General features: G+C 29.0%; 1 long non-coding RNA gene across 1 annotated transcript in view; it reads right to left on the minus strand.

Moving 5' to 3' along the window:
* Positions 1-2354: 2354 nt before the first annotated feature.
* LOC139426959 (uncharacterized) overlaps positions 2355-14737 on the minus strand; it is a 418699-nt gene continuing 406316 nt past the window's right edge. Inside the window, exon 3 of the long non-coding RNA XR_015432575.1 lies at positions 2355-3815. This is a non-coding gene — a long non-coding RNA (uncharacterized LOC139426959). The remainder of the gene's footprint in view (positions 3816-14737) is intronic.

The following is a 14737-nucleotide window of genomic DNA, read 5'->3' on the forward strand; positions in this document are numbered from 1 at the left end:
TTAATAATCTTTGAGAATCTAAACCTATATCAAAATGGCTTTTCATTTTTCAAGGTTCTGGACTTTTAAACTTTCAGTTCTAAATTTATATTTTTTTCCTGATTATCTTCAACCCCTTTCTCCTTCGTCTTTCACGGGAGCTGGAACCACCAGGTTTCGAACTGAAAACATTTTCCACATTTTTATTTTTACTTACCAGTTGAATGTGATAAACTAACTTTAAATCAGTGGTAAGATCTATTTATCCATGCTTTTACATAATTTCAAATTATACAGACTTCATTATTTTTGGCAAGTCTAAAATTTTTCCCCGTTAACTTTCTTTCCGATTAATTTTGACCAAAATTTTAAGCTATTATGAGAACCTCTTCAAATCTCCTGGTTCAGATGATCATCTGAATGGAAACCAAAACTTTTTCAGATCACCAAAACGTTGAGAAACCATACAGTGAAAACTCTGGGTTCTATGGTAGGTGATAAATGATTAATATATTGAGTGAGTAATGAAAAATTCGAAGTGAAATAATTAAGTAAAAGTTCAGTAAATAATTAAAAAAAGCAAGACTTTCATTTATGCAGATTTTAGAAAAACAGATAATGACATTACACACAATTATTTTGCAGGTAGGCAGGCAATCCTTAAATTAATGACTGTAATAGAAAATAAGTGGGGCAGTTGGTGTAGATTGACTAATTGAAGTAGATGATTAAAAAAAAAAGGATCATAGTCATAATTTAAACTTTTATTTCGTTGCTGACCTCGAGGTGCAAAATAATTATTAGCCGAAAGACATTTCAAATAAAACCATAAATTTTGTTTAATATGAATAAAGACAGGCCTAGGGATAAAAATCTGTCACGACCTGTATAATCAAAAGCCTGCATAATCAAAAGTAATTTTCAATTAATGGTTTTGGTTTACAGAAGAGATTAAAGTATTAAAGTACCCTCTAAAAAACTAAACTACTAAAGTAAAAGTCACAACTAAAGTAAAAGTAAAGTTACTAAAGTAAAGTAAAGTAGTAAGATTAAAGTACCCTCTCGGCTAAAGTATGTACCGAGAAACAAAAAACGAAGCGGCTTCATAAGGTGGTCGTGGATAAAATTTTGGTTGTTTAACCGTATTAAGTTAATTAACGATTTTTCTCACAGTCAATGGTTTAAATACCATAATTTTTCTAATGGTTATTTGACTGCATCAGTTGACAATTTGGTAAAATAACAACTAAATAAATTGTAAATTAACCATTTTTTCTGAGAAATTTCTAACAGTGTTACATTGTTCTTTTTCTGAAGTGAGCACAAGTGTTTAATTATTAAGAATTTTTCATAAAAAACAAGATAGCTCTGTCTACCATGACATAATCAAAATAAAAATAATAAAAATATTTATATTTGGATCTTAAGTCAAAGCTTAGTGCTTATTTTAAAGCTTGAGTTGAAGGTGGCAGTAAGAACGACCCATTTGGTATAAGTGCATTATTCATATAGGTGTGTTTTTATTTTTTATAATGGCTATTTTTTGTGACCAGGCATTAATGGGTTGATAACTGGACCAATTAGCCATTTTTTTGTGCGTGAAAAGCATTTAGAAGGTGACCAGCCTGCATGGCGGTCAAGGAGCTGATCTTATGTAGAAAGGTCTCCGGTTTGAATCCCGCTTCGGACATGGATGTAATTTCTATCTTTTTGCTCTGTCTTTTTTACGTTGTTAGGGTGACATTGATCCACCCATATGATGCGCATGAAGAAGAGATCAATATTGCCAGTTATTACCACGATGGCCTCCAGTTGCCATTGTAAATAAAAAAGTGAAAAGTTTAAAATGCCTTCTAACGTTTTTATTGAACAAGTTTTATTTCATTATTGATTATTTCAATTTTAGACTTTTTGTTTCTCCTTAAATTATGCGAGACTATAATTTCAATTAACTCTTAACTTGTTTTCCTTTTAAAAATAAAACTTTTCATTAATTCTATCTTAATATAGAGTTAATACAAACTTAACACTTGGTTAAAATTTGATAGTAATTTATTGCCGGCATCAAATTTTATTTTTTCAACAATTGAAAAATTTACAATTTAAATGTTTTTAAATAATGTATTTTAAGAAGTAAGAAAAAGAAAAGATTAAAACAGTCGAGTTTTCTTTCGGTATTTCCCAAGAAATCATATTATAGACCTAATAAGTTTTGCGTCTATCATGTGATGAACCTAAAACTGATAATAAAATAAATATTATGCAACAATAAATTAACGGTGATTTTTGTGTTATCGTTCATTTAAGAAACAATGGATTATTCTTTTTGAATTACATTATTTTCTTTACTGCTTTCTTAATGAAAACTATAAGCATGGTAAATAAAAAGTTTTATTTTGTAAAATTATTTGTCACATAATAAGATACATGAAATTAAATTTTATAGAAACATAACATTCAATCTATTCATCTACATTTAATGTTAACATAAATCAAATTAAATTGAGAGTACGCTAAAACAAAAGGGGAAAAGAAATTCCACATTTATGGTTCTCACATTCCATAATCTAGCTTTAAAATTACATCTTAACACTCATAGTTTTCAATATAATTATAAAACAAATGAATGTATAGAAAAAATAAATAAATAATTCGGTACTTGCGCATAATCCCGTTGAATATTTTTGCTAACATTGCACCCAAGTCATTTTGGTATCTTTCAAATTTATTTTAACATTGCAAATGATTATCAGAAATTGACAAAATACTAAAATTACCTATTGTATACTGAAAACGGTATAATATTTAAATATGAAGCATTTCCAAATTTATTTTCAGTTTTGGTGAAAATGGTCGAAGGATACCCCTAATCACCAAATATTCATTCTAATGAAAAATAAACTACCCAATTAAGATTTTTTTCAGGTAAGTAATATTATTTATTTTGATTAGTTTCTGCAAAGTTCTGTAAAGTTATATTGTTGTTTAATGTAATTACAACCAATGCGATGAAATTTTGGGAATCAAGTTCCTCATAAAATGATAACTTATCTATTTTGCGTTTATAAGAAGATATCGACTATATTGAAACGATTTTTTGCTTTCATTGTAACGTTTGACTTGACTTTATTCTAAAAGATTAAAGTTTGGAAACTTTACAATTGATTACATAAGCTCAACACTAAGATCAAATATTAACAATATTTGTTTTGTATAAGGCCGCAAGTATTCAAATTTAAAATTTAAAGAAATTCTTCACGTTTTAAAATAGGGTCAAATTTATAATCCTATATAGGTAGCTGGGATAGAATTTTATTTTAAATAAGAATATATTTTAAATATGAATATATTTCAAATTAAAATATGCAGGCCTTTAATAAATATTTGTATTTGTAGAATTGTAATAAAAAATGAAGTAAAAAATATGTTTCAGGAGTAACAAGTTAGTATTTAGCTAAAAAAATATGATCAACATTTGACGAATCACTGCTGGGGAATATGGGATTAAAAACACCAAAATTAGTCTGATAGTCAGTTATTTGACATTAATCAGTAATTTAAAATTATTTGGCGACTCCAAACATACAAATATTTTATAGCTTTAAGAAAGAGTTTTGAAAATGTTAAGGGTAATGATAACGAAACACTCTATATATCAGTGAAATAAATGTAATTGGACAATTTATTTCAGTAAATCTGTAGTTTTTTTTCCACATATGAAGCGTATAAATTTTTCTTCAGCATATTCCAAATTTCTTACATATTTTTCTTGCATAGTCCAAAGTTCTTTAGTAACTTCTTTTTGTACAAGGAATAACTTTCATTTCCTTTTTTATCTGAAAAAGAAAAATAATATGAGTAAAGGGGTTTCAGAATAGAATTAGAATAAAATTTAGAATAAAATTTCAAAATATTAGTATAAGTAAATACAATAAACATTGGCAAGGGTGGGCCTTTTTAAAGTAAGATTTCGAATTAGTTTGCATACATTAGTTTTGTACCACCTCTCCATAATGCTTAGAAATGCATTTCCTCCTGATTTGCCCTTCTCGTTCACTTTGTTTTTATTTTGTTCTGGTTTTCATCTTTTTTTCTCATTGGGTTACTGTGTTTTTTTACCGGTTTTGTTTCTCACTTTTATTTTTATATTTTTCGTTCACAACTTTAAGTTTTATATTTCAAATCACTTTTGTTTCTCCTCATTGACGTTTTGGCAAATCTTGAAAATGGGTGCCAATTTTTGAGAGCTTGAAACACGTCGACTGTTATTTCCAATTTGGGTATTTCTGAAGGGAATGAAGTATCTATTCAAATGCATTTACTAGCATTAGTAAAACGTGAAAATGAATAAGTAATTGAGATCTTAGCAAGAGCAAAGACCCCTTAAGAAGATCATATACCGTAGGAGAAACTTTTCATGGCAAATTCTATTTCACTTCTATTGGTATTTTAAAATTTAAAGATTTGAGTGAAAGTGAGTTCAGGATTAAACCCCAAAGTTTCAAATGCAGAGAAAATATTTTCACCTTATCTAAATGCAAACGAATTATTTCAGGATAGCTTCCCGACTGCGCAATTCTAAGTCATGCTGTCATAATTTGTTTGCATTTTGATATTTTGAAACTTTGTTTCAGCATTTAAAACTGCATGGTTAACTGTAGTTTTACCTGAAGACATTTTTTCCATACTTCAAATTTTAAACTACTAATGCAGGTGAAACATAATTTGTAATGAACGGTTTCTCCCGCAGTATTGTGTTCTCTTAAGTAGTGTCATTCTAATAGAAAGAAGATTTTACTTTCTCCATGTTTCTTTAAAAGAATTATGCGAGCACATTTTCTGATTCAAAAAACAGCTAATTGATAATTTTGAGCAATAAATAAAATAGAATAGTTTTTTTTTAAAATTCTATTTCATGCATTGAAATGTGTTCTATTGAATTTAGTTAACGAATTTTAATGTTTAAGATTGTTTATAATCCGAAAACGTTTAGTTCAAACTTTTTCAAAGTACTTAAAACTCAGATATTAACTCAGAAATTCGGTAACTGGGTTCAACAGAGCACAATTCAATGAAACAGGAATGGTAAAAAAAACATTAATTCCTTAATAAATAAGGGATTACGTTCGCCCAACTCTCCTAAGATTGACATGAAGAAAATATAATTCCTCTTCTGTCAAAAGGAGACCCTTATAAAACTAAAACCGATGAAAAAGAAAGAGAAATGAAATAAGCAGATTTAAGCCTAAAATCATATATTCATAATGGCATATTAAAAAAAATATTATTTTACTAACAAAATATTATTTTATTGACAAAATATTACTTTGCTAATATTAACTTAGATTTTAATAGAAAAAGCTATGTAACTGCAGTTATTGAAGAAACACAAAAATACAATTAGAAAATCTATTTATGATTAAGAAAAAAGCTTTCAAAAGAGACATTATATGAATCAGATATTTTGTCAAACGCATACAAATATATCATTAAATCTTACAGAAAATAAAAGACTCTATATATTCTTTTTTATTGTTTATATGGTTCATTTTTTCGCTTCCCTTGTAATTTAACGATAACTAATATTAATTTCGATTTTAATAGAAAAAGCTATGTAGCTACAGTAATTAAAGAAATACAAAAATACAATTATAAAATCGATTTATGATTTAAAAAAAACTTTCAAAAGAGACATATAAATCAAATAATTTGTCAAACACATACAAATCTATCATTAAATCTTACAGAAAAGACTCTATATATTCTTTTTTTATAGTTTATATGGGTCATCTTTTCGCTTTCCTTGTAATTTGACGATAACTAATATTAATTTCGATTTTAATAGAAAAAGCTATGTAGCTACAGTAATTAAAGAAATACAAAAATAGAATTATAAAATTGATTTATGATTAAAAAAAAACTTTCAAGAGAGACATATAAATCAAATATTTTGTCAAACACATACAAATCTATCATTAAATCTTACAGAAAAGACTTTATATATTCTTTTTTTATAGCTTATATGGCTCATCTTTTCGCTTCTCTTGTAATTTGACGACAACTTAGCATCGCTTGACCAAGCTGCTTTAGCATTTCCAACATCTCTGTCACGTGACCGAGCGAACCCGTCCTTCTATCCTGTCTGGTCCCTGCCATTAACCCTGATTACTCTAGCGGCTTAGAAACTCCCATCAGATCAACTAATTGGCATTAACGCAAAGAGGTAGGAACGACACATTTCTAAGGCGCATGCTCATCCGGCGTGATATGTCCGCTTTATAACATTGAGCGAGCGAATAAGTTCCATTAAAAGGCATGATTATGACTATATTTGCTACTCTGCCCCTAATAAAATGAAGCGGTCATAAAGGCGAAGAACGTCTTGGGTGATAGTTGGACTCTCCTGGAGAAATGATTTCTTAAGAGTGTTTGTTGCCAGATAGTATAAAAGTGTACTAAAATTTTGTATTCATATATATTCTACGCAAACTATGGCAAAAAAGCTTCCAAATTTCTTATAACTCGAAATAAATTATTGAATAATATATAACCCAAGAAGTGTTTTAATATACCTTTTATTTATTTAAGAGAAAAAAATTTAGAATTTAAAATTAGAAAACGATTCCTGAACTACAATATTTAAGTGTTCTATTTAAACATTTTTAAGATGACGAGTATTTAAAACTTTTAATTTTAAAATTCTTAAAATATTTAATCTATACTTTTCGCTTTAAAATTTCGAAGCTAGGTTCAAGCGAGCACATTTCAATAACTGTCAATCTGAATGACAATTAAGGACAAAATGATTTAATGTCATAAATTTGCTTTTTTGACCACCTTTGTAGTTTTTTGTTTTTTAACTTCTGGTTTCTTTAATCACTGGGTATAGGACATTTAAAGGTTTTGAAAATTAAATGTTATCAAAACTATAAAAAATTCATAGAATTTAGTATCTTTTCAATAGCATAAGGCTATCACTATCTATCCATGGTATTTTTATGATAAGAAGTGATAAGATAAACGAATCAAATATGCCACATAGTTTAAAATATACGAACTCCTAACATAAATCATAAACTCATCTTAATTACTTTAGATAATTGAAGAGCTATGTTAACAGAATGGTATCGAAGCCATAAAATATCATAGCATCAAGTATCTTTTCCCTTTCCTTAAGTTATCCCTATCAAATAATTACCCTTTATTTGAAATTAAAAAAAAGTGAAGAGATAACAGAATAAAGTATGTCATATTATTTGATATTGCTTCAATATTATAAATTTATAGTTATTTGTTTAGAAGAAAAAAAATATTTTTTAACCAATTGTTATTACGACTATTAAAGAAATCACAGGATTTAGTGTATCTTCAATCTTTTATAAAGTTTTCACGGTATCCAATCATTTTAAAATTGAAACAATCATGAAATGACCAAATAAGATAAACCTTACAAGCAATTATAAAAAAAAATCTAAGGAAATTAATATTTTTTCAATATCATACAACCAGAGATACTCTGCAAAAAGTTCCGGATCATATTACGGTAAAAAGTAATGGCATCTTGCGTGCAGCATTCGCAAAATTAATTTGACCTTAAAATCCATTTTCATCGTAAACTTTTACACCTTTATTTTTACTATAATATTTATCTAATTACAGTGATTCATTGATTTTACATTAAATATTATTGTAAAAATTACTGTAAAGCAGATTTTTTGTTCCGTAAAACTTGTTAGTAAAAATGGATTTTACGATTAAGTGAATTTACTCAGGGTGCCAGTACTTTTTGCTTTAATTTAATCAGGAATTTTTTTTACAGTGTAGGCATTCTTCCTTCATAATAGCGAATAAAAACTAATGATAATATTAAAATCTTCCTGAATAATTACTAAAAATCTAATACACTGGTTATCATAAATTAAGGAAAATTCACAAAAATCGCGATAACTCAAGAAATTACACATGGAATTTTATGAAACTTACCCACAATATACAACACATAGTAAGGTATTAAACAACATAAAAAGAAATTATCAGACATTAATAGTAGTATAGAAATTAGCACATGTATAAAATAAACAAATTGGAAGTATCGGTTTGCAATAGAAAAAGTACCTTTAATATGGAATATGATTGCCTCTAGAAGCAATACAGCACAAACAGCGATGTGTGATGCTTTCAATTATGCGGTCTATCAGTTCAATAGGAAGTGAGAGCCATTGCTCTTGTAAAGCAGTTGCAAGCGTGGCAAGGGTCTGAGGGGGCGGATTGATGGCAGATACACGCCTCCCTAGAGCATCCCAAACGTGCTCGATAGGATTCAAGTCCGGGGATCGAGCTGGCCACTCCATGCGAGTAATTGTTTCCTGTTGAAGATAATCATCAACAATGCGAGCTCTGTGTGGTCTTGCATTATCGTCCTGTAACAGGAAGCAATCACCAATTGCCCCGGCATATGGGCGCACATAAGCATCAAGGATGTTGTCTCGATAAACCTGAGCATTCACGGTTCCCCTTGGAAAGACATGGAGGTATGTGCGCCCTCCTAAGGATATGCCTCCCCAAACACAGACACTGCCTCTTCCGTATGCATCTCTTTCACGGATGTTTGATGGATGATAACGGGTCCCAGGTTCTCTCCATATCAAATAACGTCTACTGTCACTTTCTAGACTAAACCTGGACTCATCCGTAAAGAGAACAGGCCTCCATTGATCTGACGTCCAGTGGACATGTTGTCGGGCCCACTGCAAACGGTCTCTCCTATGGCGTGATGTGAGCGGCACGCAAATGGCTGGTCGTCTCGCATACAGACCACCTTCGTGGAGCCTTCTGCGCACAGTTGACGTTGACACCAACCTTCCGGTGGCTGCAGCAAGAGAGGATCTAAGATGTGTCGGAGTAGCGGTTCTATTCCTGCGTGCACTTAATGTCAAATATCGGTCATCGGCACTGGTCGTAACAGTTGGCCGTCCTTGACTGAACCTCCTAGATGCCGAATCTGTGGTTTGAAATTGCCTCCAAAGTCTATGAACCACAGATGGACTCACATTTAGCCATCTGGCCACTTCTGATTGACTCTGCCCTGCCTCTAGTCTCCCGATGGCTCTCCATCGTAGTTCTTCAGGCAAATGATGCCTAGAGGTCATTATTACGAATTGGCTATCTCAGATTTTCAATGTCGCAATCACAGTAAAATTTGTGTGCTTTCTCTCAAACTTGGACTTTTATGCTCCAGGCAGATGACGTAAGCCGAGTGCAGCGCCACTAATTTGCATATTGCAATTTTACTCAGCTACTCTTAGTGGACAACATATGCAAATTTTGCACGGTTTGGCTTACTTTTGAAAGAGTTATCGCTATTTTTGTGATTTTTCCTTAATTTATGATAACCAGTGTATTTTGTCTTAAATATTACGACTAAAGACTAAATTAATCCTTCCTTCAGACTGTATTCTTTATTCATTAATTAAGAATATACTCATAACGACTAATTTCTAAAAATACTGCACGATAAAGTAGGGCAGTGATTATAATAATAAAAAATAATAACTATTTTCAGACTATACCAAGTCATCAACTGCTTGTAATCACGATCACAAGTAATAATAAATTCAGATTACAAGTAGTTATGGTTACTTGTAATCAGAACAGGAAATAATTACTTGTCATCAGGTAGTAATCATGGTTACAAGAAATAATTCTGATTACAAGTAAACTAGATCATAACTGCAAGTAATCAATATATGCAATCATAATGAGCAATTACGAGTAAATATGAATATCACTTATATCAATTTAACGATTGCAAGTAATTGTATTGTATATGATAACAGAACAAATGCATGTAATCATAATTTCAAGAAATCTTGATTAAGAGATTACTAAGTATTAGTTGATTAGGAGTAACTAAGAGATTACTTTTAAATACAATGTATAAATAGTATATCTAAATGAATTATATTGTTTCGCTTACCAAATGAAAACTTTTAAACACTGTATGTACACTGAGAAAATATGCATGGGCAAAACTAGCAGAATATGGTAAGATTTAGCGTGTTTTTGGCTCTATGGAAACATTAAAAAGCTCAGTAAATTTTACTGAAGCGCGATGATAATGATTTATTAAAACAAATAATAAAATATGGTTTTCTAAGACATGATAAAATTCAATAATTTCATCATTATATCTTAGAGCATCCCATACAAACCATTTATTTAGTTAAATTTATTTTCCATTTTGTATTTATTGCTAAATGTGTGGTAATAAGAACTATAATTTTGAAAATCAGAATTTCCAGTAAACCGTTACCGTATGAACAGAAAAATTACTAAATGAATGTTTTAAATATCGTATAAATATATTTTTTAATATCAAAATTATTTTTTTACCAGAAATGTCATTATCATGCACTACGGTAATTTTACCAGAATTTTTCCTCCGTGTACATATATGGATAAAACACATTGTAACCACGCGCATTAAATATATACGTACGTGCATGGTACGCACATACGTACATACATAAATTGCATGTATATGTGCTTTCATGCGTACATTGCACGTACAAAGTAGGTATACGTATACGCACCTAAAAGAAGAAAAAAGGTAATCAAATAAACTGTTGTCATAACATTAAAAACAAGTTTGATATGATCTTAAGTTTTTAGACTAAATGTTGACCTATACTTCCTTATTTTACTTTATTCTTTATTGTTAAGTACTCATAGTCATTGAATAGATTTTCGATTTTCTAGTACTTGACAGGTAAATTGTTAAAAATGTCTGGAAAATTACCTTCGTGAGTGCGATCATATTTTCCTGATTGGGCCTTTCAAATGTTTTGAATATGAATATTAATACAAAATGAATGTTTAATGAATCTACAAAGCTTATCTCATCACAATAATCGATCCAAATTCATATATTTATTTCCTAGTTACAAAGCGTAAGTTATGAACCCTCCTTTCAAATGAAAACTGTTATGAATGGTTGTTTTTTTATGGCTAATGATGGTTATAATAAACAGTTTCTTTTTTTTAAAAGTTATTAATTATTTTTGATCTAAATTCAATTTTCTTTCTACTCTCTTACAATAGATGGCGTTCGTTTTAGCTTTGAAGTTCACTGAAAAACCTAATACGATAAATATTATTGATTACTTTTAAATCATTAAACTATTCAAACATTTTAGATTATTGAATTCCTAATTGTCATAAAATAATCATCTAAATTCTTAGAAACGACATAACAACACGTAAATATAAATGAATAAATTATTTAGAGAATATATTGTGTGATAACTTGTTTTATAATTTCTCTGAAAGTCATTTTCGATAGTGTTTATATATTTAGCGAGGATTTTATTACATTTTTGATGATAAATTTTTTTTTTATAAGATACGGCAAGGAATGGTAATGATTTTGAAAAATAATGATAGTTAAGGAACTTTCATTCTTCTTCGCAAAGTTTAATTTACCTTGGAATGTTTTATCAGCAATGCCATTTCATGTGAAATAAAAACTCGTGAAATTCTATAGATTTAGATAACATAATTTTTTTTCTAAATATTTATAAAATTTTTTTTGTATTCATTCTTTTATTTTTTGTCATTAAATGAATTATTTGTTGCAAACAGTTAGATATCATTCTCTAATAATAACACTGGGAAACAAACTATTGCATTTATACAAATACTTGATCTTCCTAATTTGGGTCTGGGGATTTCAAATCTATTTTATAAGTTTAGTTCAATTAAATAATTTAATTAAATAATTTAATTAGTTTTATTATTAGTTTATTGATAAAATTAGTTATGCTCCTAAAGTTACAGATTTTTCAAGTTCAAATTTTAGTCTATTTTTTGTAGAAATGTACAAGTTTAAAAAAGTTTATACGCATTACACGAGGCCAAGTAAGTGTTGCAACAAACTTATAGGGAGTTAAGGTATATAATCAGGATTAAAATTGAATCGGAACCCATGCTCGGAAATGCTGTCGTACCCGGCTAGACGTGCTTCCTTATTATGACTTGCTCAGAAGCGCACAAAGAAACTGTTTATAATAGGAAAGAGCCCCTACCGGCGTATGGTATTTCTGGGCAAAGGTTAATAAGCCATTTGAAGCTTGATGATGTGCTCTTACTCCCCTAGAAGTTTTTTACGATATGACATTTTTAAACTTGTGCATTTCTGGAAAAAATGGACTTAAAATGTCATAAACTGTAACTTGGAGAAAGAAAGTGCTTGAAGATTTGAAATTAATGATACATAAGTACCTAAGATTTGAAAAAAATCTCATGCAAAAAAAAAAAATGCTCCCTAATGTTATCAATTTCAATTCATGATTCTTTAAAGGAAAATCAGTGGTAAAAATATAAAATATATTTAATGAAAAATATTTCCGTTTGCTAATTGTACTTATGTTTTCTCTTACAAAGCAATTTTTTGAAGTGTTTGGTTTGGTATAAAAAAAATTCAATGTTATTCAAAATTTTTAAAAGATAAAATTGGCTTTGTTATCAGATGCTCTACAGTATGATTTTGCCGACCGGATTGTGTAGTGGTCAGGGAACTGATGTCACATCAAAAAGGTTCAGGGTTCGAATTCTGAACCAGGCATGAATATTCTTCATTCTCTGCATTCTCATTCTCTGTCCTAATCAATACCCGAATGACAAAAACTCGAGTGTCAATCGAATGGGCATTGGAAAAAAAGCAATATAATTTACATATAAATTTGAAAAAAGGTACTAAGACAGCTCAACGAACTTCAGTGTATTTTTATAATAAAATCATAACGAAATAATTGTAAGGTGGATAACATGAGCTAATGGAACAATGATAATATTTCAAGTTAAAAGAGGGAAGTTGCAAGTTTGATCTTTCGTTCTGAAAAGTACAATACGGATTTTATACGGATTAGTGGTTCCTATCTGAGAGTGCATGAAAAAATTTTATATCGTCCGCAGACAAATAAGTATTGGAAAAATATGTTTTGAAATTTTTTTGTATTACATACGTGGGTACAATACTAGTTGTTAGTTGTAATGAAAGACTCTTAATATAATTGAAAAAAAAAAAAAACAGACAGTATTACATAAACCGCCTAAAAATTCTTGCATAAATTATCCCTGAAAAAACACTCGATATATAGCATAATACATGACTATATTGATTTAACAACTAATTTAAACTATTAATCGGTTATAACAATTAAGAAATCGATAAATTTAATGAAAATGATTGACTTTAAAAAAAATGCTTTTTTTTCAGTGGGAATATGCTCAAATTTTTTAAAAGAGAAAATTAGAAGGAATTTCAAGCTCTTATTGATCCTCACTAGCTTTATACATTTTCCATGAATTGTTTTTTGAAAATAATGTTGTCATTTTCCTTTTGAATTTGTTTATGTACAACTATCATATTATTATTATTATTATTATTATTGTGAAATAATTATTTTAGGAATTATAAGTAGAGCATTACAGAATTTCAAGTGCCGAAAGAAAATTTAAATTATCAAAATAAATGCTCAAGTGGAGGATATGTATAACATAATACATGACTATATAGATTTAACAACTAATTTAAACAACTAATCAATTATAACAGTTAAGAATTCGAAAAATTTAGTAAAAATGTTTTATTTTAGATGACAATATGCTCACATTTTTTAAAAGCGAAAATTAGAAAGATGCGTTTTTAACTTACTTGAAATCAAAAATTGTTTTATGATTGTCTTTCCCTCAGAAAAGTAAAGTATAGAAATAAAATTAAAACTAATTGTCTCCCTCACAAAATCGCAAATATATTGTAAAAAAAGAGTGAAAAAGTTTGCTAAACACAAATTTATGATAATGAACAGTAAAAAAAGCTTACAGCTTTTGATTCTCTGGTGTACACTGTAAAGATTCCGGATCAAAGTACGGTATAAAGTATAAACATTTTGGGTACATAATCCATAAAATCTATTTTACAGTACAATATTACACCACAATTTTTAGAGAAGTATTTATTTAATTGGAGTTATTCAGTGATTTTACGGTAATTTTTACTGTAAAAATTACAGTGTATCAGATTGTTTTGTTCCGTGGCATGTTTGGGTAACAATGGACACCGAGTGTCGGTACTTTTTACCGCAAATTAATCCAGTGGAATTTTTAACAGTGCAGTATCAAATCCTGTTTGCTATAATTTTAACTATTTCAATACAATGTATTCGTAACTTTTAACGTTCTTTTTTTCTTTCAGTAGAGGAAAACTTGTTTAATTCTATTGAAATTTTTAGAATTCCACATAAAACGCTTAAAAGCTCTTACATAAATGAGCTTTGAAAATACAACACAATATAATATAATGCATGTTCGTATCAATTAAAACTTTAAACAATTAAGAATTTGATGAATTTAATAATAACGTGTTTCCTTAAATATTTATGATCTTACTTTTTTTTTTTTAAAAAAAGGAAGAAAATTTGAAGGATGGGCTTTCAATTTGCTTGAAATCAATCATTCTTTTATGGTTCTCTTTTCCTTAAAAAAGAATGAAGTGAAAAAAAAAATGAAAAGTAAAACTTATTTCCCCAGAGGGCATGCAACAGTTTTTGTCGAATCTATTGCTAGGGAGAAAGAATAAAAAACAATTACATTCTGTCCCACACTAGTTTAATGCACCAAATCTGAACACTTTCATTGGATGGTGAGTTCAAAGATCGTCTGCTTCTTTCTTTGTGTTCATTGTCTTCGAATTTGTTCT

This window comes from Parasteatoda tepidariorum, chromosome 3, assembly GCF_982258835.1.
Source record: "Parasteatoda tepidariorum strain Cologne lab strain chromosome 3, Ptep-v5.0, whole genome shotgun sequence".
Lineage (NCBI taxonomy): Eukaryota > Metazoa > Arthropoda > Arachnida > Araneae > Theridiidae > Parasteatoda > Parasteatoda tepidariorum.